Raw genomic sequence first — 18,739 nt, forward strand, 5'->3', positions numbered from 1 at the left:
TGAGGGTTCAAATGGAAGGGGAGAATGTATTGTTCAGGCTTCCACCCATCCACAACCATTGCCGGTCTCTGTCGGCCACAGGTTTTTGAATGGCAGTCCAAGAGAGGACTGAAGAACTCTCTACAGTAAAGGGATCCTCTGCCAGCCCAGCAGGCACAGCTCTCCCGGAGCCTTGCGTCCATAAGGGAAAACTGACCGACTAGGCCACTACAGGCAGAAGCCCGAGCCGGCCCCACAACCTGCCGGCATGTGGTGAGATTGTAGGACGAAGGCCAAAGGGTTGTGATGGCTAGGCCATCGCTAAAGGACAGAGGGGGGAAGGGAAAAGGGTCCTGTATGAGGTGTGGAAGGAGCCGACAGGTTTGCCGGTCCTACCACACCCTAAAGAAACTGTTTCAGTATCGACGCAATCCTAGGCGACAGAAGAATATCTATTCTCCAGCTTAGGGTCTGCCAATACAGTTAAGGGGCCGGCAGCAATCTTGCCGCCACCCCTAAACAAGAGAGAAACAGAGTTCCAGTGCCGGCGCCATCCTAGGCGGCAGAAGAATATCTATTTTTCAGCCTAGGGTCTGCAAGCACAGGACCACAGGGAGAAGGCGGCAATATCATATAACCCCTTCAGGTGCAGTCTAGGGAGGTCTAGCCTCCTATGCCGGCAGTGTAATCCCACAGGGGAATGACTATTCACCCTGCCGGCTAGCTGCCTGCACAAGACTATCTACTCTGAGGTGCTGACCGAAACCCAACACATGCCATCTGCGGCTAAGGGAAGGGACAGAAAATCCTAGCCTAGTCCTGCCTGAAGGCATTACCAACTAGGGTTGTAGCCTAAGGCTACACTCAGAGGGAAGGAGGGATTACCCTTAAATCTCCACTGGGGACGAGTATCGTTTTATATAATAATTCTAGGAGATATCTATCTCTGCCTGAATTGATAAAACGATACACGAGGGTAACCGAGGAACATGTATGAAAGTATACTAAAGCCACTAGGCTAGTAGCCCAGTGGAATCGAGAATCGAATACCTAAATCACCGAAACTCTATATAAACTTTTATATGCAATCAATATATCTCACATGTATAAATTGCCTTTTGGGCTCAGTCCATGTCGTCCTGATGGAAGGTTCCATTAAGTAGCTTCCCAGGGTATATTTGACTACAGTGATATTCCCAGAGAATTAAACTTAAGGTCTCCAGAATTCTAACTCCTGGCACAAATATCCTTAAAGTTTACTTTTAAGATATCGCATAATATCAGAGGATGTATTCTTGACACGCCACATAGCAATCTTCACCCAGAATAGCGTTTACGCTTCGAGGGGGAAAGTGGCAAAATACGAAGGGGTGCCGTTATTAAGGTACCTTTCTTTCGTTACTATCTGAGTATCTAGATGGCGCCATTATCACCGCCATGTTTATTCCTTTATCTGTAGCGATCTCGCTCGGTGATTTTCCCGGTAGCTCTCTCGATATTTTGGATTTGTCATGTAATCCAGCCTCTTCTGCCTCTGGAAAATTGAGTATATGATCTTTACATTGTATAAATTTTAGTTCTTGCCTCACAATGAAATTAAGTTAAACTTAATGGAAGAGCTGTTGCCTGAACGGAAGGCGTCATGGGCGCTGTCGTTCGTAACGCATGAGTTATTTAGTTAGCCAGAACGACTTTCCCGGTATAAATAGCATTTTTGGGCTCAAGCCATGACGTCCTGATGGAAGGTTCCTTCAGTAGCTTCCTGAGGGTATATATGACTACACATGCCCATCACGACCGGACGCATCTTTGTTAACGACAAACTAGGTGCCATTCCCCTTGAAGAGATGGAGTTCTGCCCTAATTTCGACGCCTACCCTGACTGTTACATCCGTCTCAAGTCCGAACCAGTCTCCAAGGAGGAGACCGAGCCTAAGGAGGTCATAGTGTTTGACCACTCCAAGGCTCAAGCTATGCTTGCTGACTGCCTCAAGAGCAGAGGCTACACTAACTCCAAGATGCCGGCTTTGAGCAAGAAACACCCGTCTTTTCTTGCTCCTCCCACCATGGTCTTTCCTTTTGTGGAAAAGGCCTTGCATTCTGTGTTGAAGGCAGTGGAGGAAGGAAAACCCTGCCCTACATTGGAGGAATGTAGGCCTCTCTCCCTCGCCCTACCCCCCAATGATAAAAGCTGGAAAGACATCCAGTTAACTTTCACGGTTGGAAAGCTGGAGGCTGATGTCGCTGGACGTCAGTTTAACGAGAACCTCCCCAAGCTCACCAAGTACCTTTTACGTCGGGAACAAGACACAAAGGAGCGGCTGGCTGCCTCTCTGTCTCTTCAGGTGCAACTCGAGACAATGGCCAGGGACATTCGGGTCCCAGGCTAATACATGGTTCTCGCAAAGACCCACCTTGCCACCTTGCTGAAGGATTTATACAGCTTTATCAAGGCCCGAAGAGCCTGTAGAGAAACTGATTTCCTCCAACATCTGGGACAAATGCCTCTTTCCCATGGACCTTGTGAAAGAGATTGCGGACAGAGCCGCCACTGAGAATAGGAACCTTCTCAACAAGTGGGTCATGTCCCGAAAGAGGAAATCTTCTCAGGATGACGTTCCACAGCCTAAGAAGTCCAACAAGCCCCGACCCCAGCATCGTCAGGCCAAACGCCAGTTTCCGGCACCCGCTACTCCCCAGCTAGTGGCTCAACCACAGCAGACATTTCAGCTGGTCCCTCAGCCGGTGGTGGCCCAGTCACCAGTTTTTACCCCTGCCTATGAAAGGCAATCCACTAACTTTCGCCCTAGAGGTAGAGGCTCCGGCAAAGACTCCTCTTGTCGTCCATCCAGAGGGAGGGGAGGAAGGGGAGCAGGCGGCCGAGGTGGTAAACCCTCGGGAAACCAGATGCAATGAAGTGCTTCTGGTGGGACGAAGACTCTGCCACTTCCAGGATCGTTGGACCTTCGATCCTTGGGCCCACAGCATCATCAAGAAGAGACTAGGGTGGAGCTGGATAAAACCACCTCCAATTTTCCACCAATTCTTCCAACCCTCAACACCCATCCTGGAAGAATATGTCCTAGAGCTCTTGAACAAGAAGGTGATCAAGAGGGTAAAGTCCACCAGGTTCCAGGGAAGACTGTTCTGTGTTCCCAAGAAAGACTCGGACAAACTCAGATTCATTCTGGACTTGTCCCCTCTCAACAAGTTCATTACGAACAACAAATTCAAGATGCTGACTCTTCAACAAATAAGAGTCCTACTGCCTCACAAGGCTTACACTGTCTCAATAGACCTGGCGGACACCTACTGGCATATTCCAAGGAATCACCAGGCTTCCTCCTACCTAGGATTCAGGCTTCAAAGAAGACAATACGCCTTCAGGGCCATGCCCTTCGGACTCAACGTGGCCCCAAGAATCTTCACGAAGCTCGCAGACACGATCGTCCAACAGCTACGCCCTCAAGGCGTCCAGGTGATGGCTTACCTAGACAATTGGCTGGTCTGGGCGACATCGTCAGAAGAATACTCGCGTGCTTGCAGAAAGGTGACCCAGTTCCTGGAACATCTGGGTTTCAAAATCAACACCAAAAAGTCTCGACTGTCTCCAGCTCAGAAGTTTCAATGGCTGGGAATCCATTGGAACCTTCAGTCACACCGTCTTTCCATCCCTCTGAAGAAAAGGAAGGAAATAGCCGAATCTGTCAAGAGACTTGTAAAATCCAAACAGATTTCAAGACGACAACAGGAACAAGTGCTCGGCTCCCTCCAGTTCGCCTCAGTGACAGACCCAGTGCTACGAGCACAGCTAAAAGATGCATCGGGAGTCTGGAGACGAAACGCATCCATTGCTCAAAGAGATCTCGAGACCTCTGCCAACCAGGCTTCGCTCACTCCTCAAGCCGTGGTCGGAGGCAAAGAACCTGTAAAGATCAGTTCCTCTTCAACTACCACCTCCGTCGGTCATCATCCACACGGATGCCTCGCTAGAAGGATGGGGGGTTCACTCCCACCAGCGACAAGTTCAAGGAACATGGTCTCCCCTATTCAAGACGTTTCACATCAACATCTTGGAGGCCATGGCGGTTCTTGTCACACTGAAGAAACTGTCCCCTTGTCCTTCGATCCACATCCGTCTCACACCGGACAGCGCTGTTGTTTTCAGATGTCTCAACCGTCAGGGCTCACGTTCGCCCCAGCTCAACCAGGTGCTGTTACTCATCTTTTGCCTACCGGACAGGAAGAGATGGCACCTCTCAGCAGTTCACCTACAAGGATTCTGCAATGTGACGTCGGACGCTCTATCGAGGACAAGCCCCATAGAGTCGGAATGGTCCCAAGACGCAAGCTCATTGTCCTTCATCTCCCGTTGAGTCCCGGAACTGCAGATCGACCTCTTCGCGACGAGCGACAACAACCAACTTCCTCTGTACGTGGCCCCATACGAGGACCCCAAAGCGGAAGCGGTGGACGCCATGTCCCTGGACTGGAACATATGGTCCAAGATTTACCTGTTCCCTCCACCCAACCTTCTGCTGAAAGTTCTCTCCAAACTGAGAACCTTCAAGGGAACAGCAGCCTTAGTGGCTCCCAAGTGGCCCCGGAGCAACTGGTTCCCTCTAGTCCTGGAGCTACAGCCCAAGCTGATCCCTCTGCCAAACCCAGTTCTCTCCCAACAGGTTCAGAAGTCGACTGTCTTCGCTTCATCAAAGAAAACCCGAGACCTTCATCTCAGGATTTTCTCTCCCTAGCCGTGAAGAATTCAGAATCTCGAAAAAATGTTTAGACTTCCTAGAGGAATACAAAACAAAGTCTACCAGAAGGCAATATGAGTCATCCTAGAAGAAGTGGGTGTCCTTCGTCAAGGCAAAGAATCCTACGGAAATATCCATAGATTTCTGCATGTCCTTCATTCACCTTCATGGACAAGGCTTAGCAGCCAATATGATTTCCACTTGTAAATCGGCCTTGACAAGACCACTACTGTACGCCTTCCAGATAGACCTGTCCAACGAAATCTTTAACAAACTTCTAAAGGCATGTGCTAGACTCTGTCCTGCACCTCCACTGAGACCCATCTCCTGGTCTCTGGATAAGGTGCTCCATTTTGTCTCTAGCCTGGACAATGAATCTTGCCCTCTGAAAGACTTGACTCAAAAAGTGATTTTCCTTTTTGCTCTCGCCTCGGGAGCACGAGTTAGTGAAATAGTGGCTTTATCTAGAGAAGAGGGCCAGATACAGTTCACCGAAACAGATGAACTTACCCTCTTCCCTGACCCAACGTTTCTCGCTAAGAATGAACTCCCTACTAAGAGGTGGGGCTCTTGGAGAATCTGCCCCTGAAGGAAGATGTCTCTCTATGCCCAGTGGAGAGTCTAAAGGTCTATCTTTGAAGAACTTCAGACTTTGGCGGAGGACAACTCTTTAAAGGAGAAACATCGGGTAGTGATTTGTCACTTAAACAACTAAGGGCGAAGATCACCTACTTTATTCGCAGAGCGGATCCTGACAGTACACCCGCAGGTTATGATCCTAGAAAAGTCGCCTCTTCGCTAAATTTCTTTCATGGAATGGATTTTGAAAGCCTTCGATCTTTCACAGGCTGGAAATCCTCAAGAGTGTTTTTCAAACATTATGTGAATCAGGTGCACGAAGTCAAGAGATTCGTGGTAGCCACAGGTAGTGTATTAAAACCTGCTGCTTAGTGCTGCGTAGGACATTGAGTTATTTCGGGACTCTAACTCAACGGGTGTCTGTGTTGACCCTAGTGCGATACATAGTGATTTTAAGTGCCACTTAGTGTCACGAGAGACTGTTCTTCTACAAGGTGAAATAACATAGACTTGAACACATGTGCCACATGTTTATTTGAACATGAAGTGTATTGTGACTTTAAGAGACTTTTTAATTCCCCTGGAACCCATGTGTGTAATGGCAAGTTCTTCCTTTTCAGATTCCACACCCTTGTCTTATGTAGTCCTCAGTCTATGTTTATTAATCAACAATTTTACTGTAAATTATTTACCTTTTTTGGGCTCAAGCCATGTCGTCCTGATGGAAGGTTCCTTCAGTAGCTTCCTAGGGTATATTTAACTACAGTGGATATTACCAGAGAATTAAACTAAAGGTTATCACAGAATTCTAACTTCTGGTGCGAGTACCCTAAAGGTTTCTCTCTAGGATATCGTATATCAACAGGGGACGCATGTATGAACACGCCACATAGCTATCTGCACCCCATATAGAGTTAACACTTCGATATGGAAAGGTGACTGAGTAACTGAGGAGCCGTTCCAAAGTTACTCTCATCCGTGGCTACTTTTGGTACTCGAGACGTAAACAAATGGGCGCCATTGCTAAATGACGTCACGTCCGTCTTCATCCTTTCGCCTGTAGCTCCTACGCTAAGTCGGATTTTTCCCCAAGTGCCTCCTTTATCTGCTTACATCACCATTATGTCGCAGCCTTCAGCCTCGCCTTCTGGAAAATTGAGTACCAGGTCCTAGTATTGTTTAAATAAGCTCTGGCCGTAAAGTAACTTCTATTTTTCCTAAAATATTGTGTTTTGTGGCGGAGCTGTGCCGATACCGGATGCGCCATGACGGCGTCGCTGTTCACGTTGCATGCTTTATTTAGTTAGCCAGAACAGCCTTCTCCGGTCCTTTAACTAATTAATATTATTAGTTATTTAGTCTAGGAAATCATTATATCGTGTTTTAGCGCTCGTTAGACTACTGTCGTTGATCGACCCCATACTAGATCGCTAGCCTAGCCCCTAGGCTTGACAGCCTAGTGCTCACTTTACTGCATGATATATATCAGTGTTCCTAAGTTAAGTTATGAAGATTTTGGCATTGTTAAACATACTAGTTACTGTGATGTAAGTGTTTTCGCCTTCGGGGACCGTACAAGGGACTGAGTTGGTTTGTGTACCAACCCCCTCCTAACCTAATGTAGGAACCCTTGTATGCTTCCTATTCCCCTTACCTACAGGTAATTCCCTCTGGGTAGCCTTGCTTTTCCCTTATTCTGTAATAGGGAGAATCTTTTCTTTACCCAGAGTATTTATCGCTTCTCAGCCTACCCTAAGGGAATGAACACCCCTTAGGGTCTTGCCTGAGACATTAGGAAGGGCTCTGCCCTTCCCCAGTTGCACTTGGTTGGGTTACTCCTTCCTTCCTGCAACTAGCGATGTGTCTTTCCAGGCCTTCCTAGCCTAGGAGTTGGTCCTCCTAATCTAGGTTAAGCTCTGGGGACAGACTCTGGCTTACTATAGTTTAGGACAGTACATTAGTACTGTACCTGATCTGTGCTACATATCCTAGGTTAGGGAGTGTTCTCCCTTGCCTTGGTGGCCTCTCTCATACAGAGTCTACCCACTTACGAAAGACCCCTACTTCCCCCTCCCCACTCTATCCCTTTTGGTGTAGGCCTGCCTACACACCCCTGTCCTCTGTCCTACAACTCCTCCCTTGGGTGGAGTGGTAGGGCTAGCCTTGTTCTCCTGCTGAGCTGGCCGCTCTGGTACACATACCCTTCATAGCGTTCTATAAGGGTGGTTGCCGGCGGCGGTCCTGCCGGCGGAGGATTCCCCCTCTTTGAGTGCTCTCTATCCCTCCCTTGGGTTACCTCAGGCTCCCGGCCGTCTGCCGAGCCACTGCCGCCGGATGTTAGGAGTACCTACTCCTATCATGAGTGCACTCTCTCCGGAGGGATGCCGGAGGAGGTTGGATTACTTTCCCTTCCGTGGGAGAGTTTTTCTCCCCATCGCTTCATCAACTCCGACTGCTGTTGCTGTCTTCGCCTGGACTACCTTCCCCCTTTTCCGAGTCTCTCTTCCTTCGGGGGCCGGAGCATAGTCTTAGGCAAGTCTCAACTGCAAAGTGGTCACCTCTCTCGTTCGCGCGAGGGGCTACTCATAGAAACTCCTCTTCGGAGGATTGCTACTACTGAAGGTCAGCTTGCTGATCCACTGGCCCTCATGTGCGTCATCTGTTCCTGAACCTTCTGACGACACTGCAGCTAGTCATCGGACTTGGGTCCTGGACTCTTCTGTGGATCGTTTGCTATCTCCATTGGTGGATGTTCACCCTTCCTAAGGACACATCCCAGTTCCTGATTGTCCTACCAGATGACCTGCTGGCCAACCTACGATCGCCGACGCATCAGAGTTCACAGAAACCTCAGCACGCGCCCGCGCAACTTCGGTCTCCTGCTCGCCAGGGCTCTCCTGCTCGCCAGTGCTCTCTTACACGACCGCGCTCTCCTGCGCTCCTGCGCGCCAGTGCTCTCCTACACGTCAGCAATCACCTGCGCGCCAACGATCTCCTGCGCCCTAGCACTCTCGCCATTGCTGTCTTACGCACCAGCGCTTTCCTGCGCGCCAACGGTCTCCTGCATTTCAGCACTATCTTCTGTGCGCGCCAGCGTGAATTCTCGCCCATGATTGCGATTACCTGTTCGCCACCGCTCTTCCGCGCTTTCCTGCGCCCTCTTGCGCAGTTGCAGTCTCGGATCCAATGCGCTAGCTCTTGCCAAAGAGCCATTGCTTGTAGATCCAATGCGCCAGCTCTTGCCAAAGAGCCATTGCTCGCAGATCCAATGCGCCAGCTCTTGCCAAAGAGCCATTGCTCGCAGATCCAATGCGCCAGCTCTTGCCAAAGAGCCATTGCTCGCAGATCCAATGCGCCAGCTCTTGCCAAAGAGCCATTGCTCGCAGATCCAATGCGCCAGCTCTTGCCAAAGAGCTATCGCTCACGTGCGCACCAGCGCTTGCCTGCTCTCCAGCGCTCTTCTGTGCATTCACCGAAAACTGCGCTTCAGCAGAAACTGAGCACCAGCATCATCTGTGAGCCATGGCTTCAGTACTCTTCTGCACACTTGTGCAATAGGCTGAAAAAAGAATAAAACTTTTTGGACAGGTCACTGTTGCCCCATTCCTCTCCCCGCAAACGCATGACATGCCCCCTGGGAAAAGAGGAAAGAGGCTTCACACAAGGATTCAAGATCCCGAAGATTCCATCTTCCAAAGGGAATGAAAACGGGGAATCCTTGGTCTCTGTCTCTTCTGAAGCGTTTTTGCCTTGACAGACCACCATCAGCAAACAAGAAAGCATCAACAGACTGATCTCTAGATCACTGTTTGCTGATGGCTAGCTTATGATTTGCTGATCGCTATCTCGCCGATCACCAGATCGGCAATTGCTAGCTCTGCTCTGATCATTGACTTCTAGTCCCTGCAATGACTAACGATCTCCGATTGCTAACGTTCCAATCACGATTGCTAGTCAATAACCAGTCATCAGCTTGCTGATCACTAGGTCACCGATGGGCAGCTCATCTTTCTTCGATCATCGAACTCTGCTCGCTGATCTCTGACCAGCCCATCGTCAGCTTGCTGATCTCTGATCAACCAGGAGGGACCATAGTCAGCTTGCTAATCTCTAGCTCACAGATCACTGGTCCACGATCGATCGCTGATCATCAGAGGCTTACCATCACCAACTGACTATCATTAAACCATTCTGCTGTCTCTCAGGGCTCTCAAAGCAGATTACCAACTCATTTATCGCCGACCTACCTTGGCTGACTGAGCAGACAGCCTTCATCTGCCTGTCAGTTACATTCCTGGGCTCACAGACCGCCGATTCACCGATCATCGGCAATTTGCCAGCAGTTTGTGACTCGGACTTACTAGTCAACATCTGCCCGTAGTTCCCTAGATCAGAAGGTATACAACATACTTTTCGCTACTGGCCGTTCGCCATCACACTAAAGTGATCGGCAAACGATCGACAACCCTCATCAGTGGCTTGTTGACAGGGGACTACTTGCGAGCATTCTCCAACTGCACATTAACCACGATACCCAACTGTTAACCATTGATTAAAATTCGCCAGATCGATTCTATTCTAAGGAATAGCATCAATCCCCTTAGGGCGCATGGTAGGGTTTAGTGTTGCCTTCCTTCTGTCAGTTAAAGGAATTCTCTCTCAGCAAAGATTCCTTACACAGGGTATCGCATCTGATCCTTTACGCCACGAGTCAAGACCCCAGCATCAACAATCTCCCATGCGAAAGGATCCGCAAGGAGCTGTCCCTTTGGGTCGATGTCCACACCATGTTGTAGTTCGAACAAGGGCTAAGAACTTAGGTCTTCATTTGCACACTGAACCTAAAGGACACATACTTCCAGGCCCAAACCATCCATCTAGGAAGGTTGGAAGATTCAGTCTAGACAAACAAGAAAGACCAGTTAAGGGCACTATGCTTCGGTCTTTCCACAACACCCATCCTGGTCTCACAGGATCGGCCTCTGTCTCCTCCGTTTCGGGACGACTGACGAACCTTAGCAGACTCAGTGGCAACCTTGCATTAGCACCGGAACTTTTGAAGTCTTTTCACCAAGATCTAGTGATCTAGGTAAACCTGTGGAAGTCTTCCCTACTTCCCTCCCAGAAGACTGGTGTATCTGGGAATGATTCTAGACACCAATCTCCACAAAACTTTCTCAAAATGAGAAGAACTCCCATCCCAGAGTGACTTGAGTCTGATTGGAATCAGGCCCTCGATCCCCCAGTCATTCTGACCCCCATGGGACCAGAAATTTGGACAAACCTTAAGGGATGGGTGTCAGTCGAGAATCTACAGAGTGGTATAACCTTCTCATCCTTCCCCACCCCTCGGACTTGATGCTGTGCTTAAAACACATCAAAAGAAGAGAGGAGGGACCAAAGTGCTGCACCACACGACTTCAGTCCTCTGGACAGAGTCCGAAAGTACCTTCACTTAAATCTCTTAAGAGATGAAGGCCAACTTTCTGGTCCTTCAGTAGCCTCATCGGTTCCTAACAGACCACTCAGTGATGTGATGGGCGACAACACCACACACCACATGGACGCTCACATCGGCAAGCAAGAAGGAACTTGCTCGTAGCCTCTTCCCATCTAACAGTATAAACACTAAGATGGGCCAAAGTCCGTTCGGTGCCACTATCAGCCCGCTTCATTCCAGACTAGAATGTACTTACAACTTGCCTTTCTCTAGTCGGAATATACAGTAGACCTTCCTCGCGGAACATGGTTCAAATTCTCCGGTCTTGAAAGAGACCTCGTTATGTACCACTTCACCTGGCAACAAATTTTCACCTGGTTTAAGAAGACAATGTTCCTACACACTCTGACAGCAGCCATACGAGTCAAGGAACTTCGGGGTCTCTCTTTCGACATCGCCCATTAATGAGAAGGGTGAAAGGCAATGTTCAGTTTCGTCCCCGAGTATGTCGCCAGACACAGTTTCCAAAGGTGACGGATCCTACACAAGTCTCCACTCGATAACGGACGATCCAGATCATCCATTACTGTACCCAGGGTAAGGTATGAGACTCTACCTTAAGAGAACGGCAACAGCTCACCCGGGTCCCTTCTCTTGTCATCAGCACTGGTAGAGACTAAAGGAGGATCACCAAAACATCATCTCAACACGACGACTCACAATGTCAGGGGCATAGCTATGCCCCTGGTCCTACTTAGCAGATTACTCTGTTACGCAGGTTTTACAAAAAGGATGTGAATGCTCCTGGTGACTTTCACAACCTTTCCCCTGCAAGACGGGACCCACAGGTACTCGATACGATCTCTATCGGTCTTGTGGTGGCTGCACAACAGCTGGTTGTATACCTCAAGCTCTTTATTGGACAACAGAAGGTTGAGGGGACTTTTACCCAGATTTAGTCTGCGTGAATGAAAAGATTTGACTGGCTCTTATTCTTTTCTTCATCCTTCCTTCTCTTAGGGAAAGCAGCATCCTGGGTTCTCTGCATAAGCTGACCTCAAACCACTGTAGGTAAACCATGCTCCATTGTGTACCTAGTATTAAGCTAATACTGTTGCATCCCCATGCCCTGGCGGAGTGGTATTGGGAAAGTCTTGGTTACAACAGTTTTTCCTACAAAAAGACTCTTAATAACTTTACCTAGACAGTCCCACTTCTGAATATCTTAACACACAGCCTGCATAGGCTGCGGACCTTGCGTAGTAAGGTTTTAGCAAGGCGCAAGGACTCCTTATTTTGAGTACTAACATACGCAGATAAGTAGCCCCTGGGGTAAAGCCAAAAGCCAGATTGGCAGGGATGCAGTTGGACAGGCGGGTGGGTCTCCACCTCCTACCTCCCGCTAACCACTGCATCGACCTTGTTAGATATTTGATTGCTGTTCAAATATGCGATGAAGCCTTATTACTATTCAAAGGACGATGGTTTGTGTACATGTAGGAGCAAATGAAGAGGAGCATCCCTCCCTGCTTAAACAGGAATAGGCTCAGCATCTTTCACGTACTCCATGGAGTCCGGTAATTCTCAGGGTGCTTCAGTGAGGGGATTATTCTCCGTTCCTGATTACTCTGGATACCCACCTTCTATCTTCGCTCTCCTTTCCATCACGTCTGCGTAGGAAAGAGGTGTCTAGAAGTACATTCCATCAACTTCAATTTCTAAATATTGTGACAATGCAGGGATTGTTTCTGCTTAATAATATCCCTTAATAATGTCACCTCTCGCACAGATGCCACTTCCCTGTGTGAGTTTTTTCGTGCTTCATCATCTCGTACTTAATGTTGAATCTCTTTCCACAAACGCCGCACACGAAGGGCTTCCTCCCCGTATGCGTTCGTACATGATGCCGGAGGTTGCCATTCTGAATGAATCGCCTCCCACAAACTGCACACACGAATGGTCTCTCCCCTGTGTGCGTTCTGGTGTGTTTGTTCAGGCCACTTTTGCCAACGAAGCTCTTCCCGCATTCCTTGCAGACAAACGGCTTTTCCTTGCTGTGGGTTCGGAGGTGCTGGTAGAAGCCCGAATGGACTCCGAACATCTTTCCGTACTCGTTGCAGAAATGCGGGGTTTCCCGTGTAAATTCTCATGTGTTTGCATAGCATAGACTCCAGCCTGAATCTCTCCCCGCAAACAAACAACTTTTCCTCATGGGTCCGTAAGTGCTTCTTCAGTTCGGGCTCCCCCACGAAATGTTTCCCACATTCTACGCCGACAAATGGCCTCTCGCTCAAATGGATGTGCGTGTGTCTGAGTAATTCATGCTTCCTTATGAAACTTTTTCCGCATTCACTGCAGATGAATGGCTTGATGCCCGTATGGGTTCTCAGATGCAGTTCAAGGTTTATCGTCACGCAGAACGACTTACTGCAAACGAGGCAGTCGAACGGTTTCTCCTGAGCGTGAGTCTTCATGTGCCTGTTCAAAAGATCTTTCAGAGAGAAGCTTTTGCCACACTCAGGGGCAAAAAAAAGGGTTTCTCGCCAGTGTGGGCTCTTCTCTCGTGCCCGACGAGGTGTCCTTTCTGTCGGAATCTCTTGCCGCATTCCTTGCAACGAAATGGTTTGTCACCCGTGTGCAACATCAGGTGATTCTTAAGATTGCACTTGTAGCTGAAGTGTTTTCCGCACACATCACACACAAACTGGTTTTCTTTTCTATGGCCTTTCTCAGCAGGAGGCTGTTCATTGCTAAAAGTCAATACCTTTCCAGATTCTAAATCCATGTCTTCTTTTACTTCTTCATCGCTGATATTGTCAGGAAGCAAAGGCTGCCCCTTTTCCTTTTCTGAAAGAGTTCCTCTCTCAAAGAAATTTTGCTGGGTCAGCATCTTCTCGTGTGCTTTCCTCTCCATTTTCCTCATAAGTCTGGATCTTGTCAGTTTTAATTTCCACTTTATTGTATGGAAAAAAAAATGTTTTCCTTCTTGAAAGTTGTCACGAACAAATGTGTTTCTGTATCGTCTTCTTTGCTCTGAGACTTTACTGTGAAATTCTTAAATTCTCCCAATACACTTTCTCCCCCACTTTCTGTCAATGCTTGTATATTTTCAACTTACCTTCTTCACTATTAATTTCTTAGGTTAATTTAAACCATGAATAAATGAACACAAGTTTACTTAAAGGATTATTTTTATTGATTTAAAAACCGATTATTAGTTTATTTGGAAGATTTAATTCATGAAAAATAAGGATACAAACTCTGATAGTATTTCAAACTATTCATCATATTGTAATATTTTCACAGTATCTGTATTTAGAATTATTTCTTTTCTAAGATAAATAACTTTTTTCATTATTTGTATGTTTTATAATTTCATAATCTTTCAAAAAGATATGTAATGAGAGAGAGAGAGAGAGAGAGAGAGAGAGAGAGAGAGAGAGAGAGAGAGAGAGAGAGAGAGAGAGAGAGAGAGAGAGTGAGTGTGTGGGGAAGATCAAATAAGAGAACCATATGGGAAATGTTAGGGGAAGAGTATAGAAATATGGAATATGATATTAAAATAGAAGAAGTAAGAAAGTACAAAAAGCAAGAACTCGAAAATGAAATAAAAAGTAAAGTGACAAATGAAATTGAAAAGAATAGAAGAACAGCAAGCAGAGATGACCAAGTAAGAAAGTATAAAAAGCAAGAACTCGAAAAAGTAAAGTGGCAAATGAAATAAAAAAAAAATAGAAGAACAGAAAGCAGAGATGACCAAACTGAGGTTTATGTATAGTAATGGTAGAAGAGATTTCATAGGAGAACTTGACACTGATGAGGTTGTAATAGTTATGAAAACAAGGTTAAATACGCTAGAATTAAAGGAACATTATAGAAATAGGAATGATAATAATAGGCTTTGTGTGTTGTGTAGGGAGCCAGAGGATACTACCGAGAATATTTTCAACTAATGGGTTAAGGAAATTTAAAAATCCCTACTAAAGAGGTTTCCCGGTATATTAGAAAGGTCATAGAAGTTTGAAGTAAAAGTATGCAATCTGTGAAGCTGTCTTGTGTAGGAGATAAACTAGTAATAATGAATTTTCTGCAGATTGCAACACCTAATGTGCTCCATCTAGTAGTATGCCCACAATCCAATGTTGTGGAGAGAGCAACGAGGAACCTTGAAGTAGAGACCTCTTGCAAATAGGGTACAATCTTTCTATCCGAAGATAGTACCAAGGTTGCCAGGTTGGCATCTTTGATGCCAAATTCCAGAAATTTGGCATCTTTTGATCCCCATTGGCATCCTAAATACTGGTTTGGCATCTTTTTGAGATTTGGCATATTCTTGGCATCCTTTCATGAAAATGGTGACATCCATATTCTACTCAGACATACTCTTTTAAATTAGTTTAGTTAGGAATTCCAATTAATGTTTCAATTAGGATGATCAACAGAACTTTTTGTACTTGACATTTGTTTTGCCAATCATTTAAGATTTTGAAAAGGTTAATACAGCTTTCCAAGCCTTCAGTGCAAATCCTGCCAAAGTTTTGGATGATTTGAAACAACTGTATAACTCTCTTGTGGTGAGGTTATATGCCTCAAGTTTATCAGTCTCTCCTGCTGTCTTGCCTTTGGATAAAATTGACTTTGGGGTGACATTTGAAAGAGAGTGCTCGAAAACACAGCTAGGCTAAGAAGTCATACAGAACACAAAAGTCAGGTGTCATGAATTTTTGGTAGAAGTTAACTTGCAGTTAGAAAAAAAGGCTGACTGGAAACATTGCCATTGTCATGAGAGTAAATAACTTTTCTCCAGAAAAATGCTTGAGTCAGATGAGGTTTGATTTTCAAAAGTTACCATCTAAGTTCTCTGATGTTCATAAATTTGATCTTTAAAGAGTAGCAAATCAGTATAGAAAGCTTTTACATGTCAACTGGTCTGAAGATTTTCATGATAAATGTGCCTCTGTTAATGACCCGGTGGCATTCTGGTCTATTGTTCTGGAGTACAAAAATGCTTTAGACGAGAACTGCTTGGAAGAACAGGCACTTTCTGTGCTTACTGCATACTGTCTGCCTCTAAGTAATGCAGTGGTTGAAAGGATATTTTCCCACGTGACAAACATGAAAACAAAGTTGCTGAATAAACTTTCAACAAGTATGCTAGCAGCTATCATCACAGTGAAAACCAGATTACATTTAAGTGGTAAAAGCTGCAAAAATTTCAGTTACTGAAAAAATGCCCAGCTTGTTCACTGACTCCATGTATACATCGGAAGGAGCATCATCATCAAGAAAGATGGATACAACTCACCATGACAATGAGTGAAGAATTTGAAGAAGTAATTGCTTTGCCCTTTTAAGTTAAAAGGTAAGTAAGGAGTATCAGACTTATAGTTATCATTTCCAACGAATATACATATATATATATATATATATATATATATATATATATATATATATATATATACATATATATATATATAAATATATATATATATATATATATATATATATATATATATATATGTGTGTGTGTGTGTGTGTGTGTGTGTATACAATGTTAAATGAATATGGATTTGTTTACTAGTGTCTTGGCTACTGTTTCATATTGACACTGCAAAGAAAATCCTCAGTTCGATATAATAATACTCTCTCTCTCTCTCTCTCTCTCTCTCTCTCTCTCTCTCTCTCTCTCTCTCTCTCTCTCTCTCTCTCTCTCTCTCTCTCTCACACACACACACACACACACACATATATATATATATATATATATATATATATATATATATATATATATATATATGTGTGTGTGTGTGTGTGTGTGTGTGTGTGTGTGTGTGTGTGTGAGTGAGTGATATGGTATTTCGAACTGTTGATTTTCTTTCCAGTGTTAATATGAAACAGTAGCCAAGACACAAGTAAACAAATCCATTTTCCTTTTACAACATTATATATGTTATATGAAAATGATAAATATGAGCATGATACTGACCTATATATACTGATATATATATATATATATGTATATATATATATATATATATATATATATATATATATATATATATATATATATATATATATATATATATATATATATATATATATAGTCGCAAGCAGTTTGGCATAATTTGGCATAATTTGGCATTTTTTCGGGAGGTGTCTGGCATCCTTAGGTGGAACCGACCTGGCAACCCTGTCATAGTACCTGGACATAAGAAATGTTTATCGACTAGTGAGGCCAGGTAGTTGCAGACGATGCTTTCGGATTTGTTTATCTGGAGGTATTTGTACACGAAAATACATAAAGAATGTTTGTATAGTGTTTCAATGTTCACTTATCTATTGAATATATCACTATTACAGTAGTAGACGTGTGGGTGGATGTATGATAGAAGCCACCTGTATGTATAGTGACGGTTGACGAAGACTAGGGCTGTTTAGGGGGCATGGCTTGTAGGTTTGGTTAGAAGGAGTGAAATTAGTTGGTATCCCTTTTTTTATGCACGTTTGGGGGAGCTGACCACTCATATATAATGGTCCTAACCTGTATCGATAGGCCCTTATTACTGATAATCATAATAGACCTATCACTGTATCAGTCCGTGACTGGACCCGTGGGTTTGAATGACTGCACAGACATTGAAAAAAAAAATTCTCATTCCTACACATTATTATTATTATTATTATTATTATTATTATTATTATTATTACTTGCAAAGCTACACCCCTAGTTGGAAATGCAGGATGCTAAGAGCCTAGGTGCTCCAATATTGAAAATACCCCAGTGAGGATAGGGAGCAAGGAAAAATAGAATATTATGAGAACAGAAACATTAAGATAAATATCGCCTATACAGTGAACCCTCGTTTATCGCGGTAGATAGGTTCCAGTCGCGGCCGCGATAGGTGAAAATCTGCGAAGTAGTGACACCATATTTACCTATTTATTCAACATGTATATTCAGACTTTTAAAACCTTCCCTTGTACGTAGTACTGTTAACAAACTACCCTTTAAAGTACAGAACACTTAATGCATGTACTACAGTACCCTAAACTAAAACAGGCACAAATATTAAAGGTGATTTTATATCATGCATTTCCTAAACATGCTAAAAAGCACGATAAAAAATGGCAACCAATGTTTTGTTTACATTTATCTCTGATCATAATGAAGAAACAAACTGGAGGTAGAGCTTTGCTTATTACCCAGACATATTTCCCATACTTTTCCCTTAGAACTACATCACATCTTCCTACTTTAGATATATATATATATAACGGATTTTGAGCGAAGCGAAAAATCTATTTTTGGGTGAGATGGTTGTACACTTCGTGCATGGAGTTGACTCATCTTCATAATTGAGTAAGTATTCGCTAAGGAAACTTACTTGCTCTATATAAATAAATGCCCGGAGTAAATCCTGGCATTTTCCTTAACCAAGAATAAAGGGTAATAAAACTATGACAATTAGTATATTTCATAGTAAGAAAGGAGCAAGGGAGACGCACAAGTAATAAAATAGACATTTTATTATATAATTGCAGGTAAATCAATACATGTCATGCAATAATTAGTAAAAAACATTTACATTGATAAAAATGTACATAGTCATAAAGGCGTGCTCTTGAGTCTGAAAGGGAAGAATCAAGTATTAGTAGGCACTCGTTCTACGGAACGTTAGTCTTTATGTAACACACGTCATGCACGTGGCATGTAGCACTCATGTGGTAATCTACTATGACATTTCACCTGAGGTAAGAACAGTTAAAGAAAACACAAGGTGGTTTCTGCTTCACTACGTATCACTTGAGGGTCAACATAGGCACCCGACGAGTTAGAGTCCTTAATAACTCACTGTTCTAAGCAGAGTTCAGAGCAGGTTTCATAACACTACCTGCGGCTACCACAAAATGTTTCACTTCGTGCACTTGTTTCGCATAATGTTTAAAGAAAACACGCGAGGATTTCCAGCCTGTATAGTTCTTG

At 44.7% G+C, this 18,739-nt stretch overlaps 1 pseudogene; it reads right to left on the reverse strand.

Moving 5' to 3' along the window:
* Window positions 1–12,529: 12,529 nt before the first annotated feature.
* Window positions 12,530–13,669, reverse strand: LOC137636924 (zinc finger protein OZF-like; annotated as a pseudogene).
* Between the last annotated feature and the right edge of the window lie 5,070 nt (window positions 13,670–18,739).

Source organism: Palaemon carinicauda, unplaced genomic scaffold, assembly GCF_036898095.1.
Source record: "Palaemon carinicauda isolate YSFRI2023 unplaced genomic scaffold, ASM3689809v2 scaffold446, whole genome shotgun sequence".
NCBI lineage: Eukaryota > Metazoa > Arthropoda > Malacostraca > Decapoda > Palaemonidae > Palaemon > Palaemon carinicauda.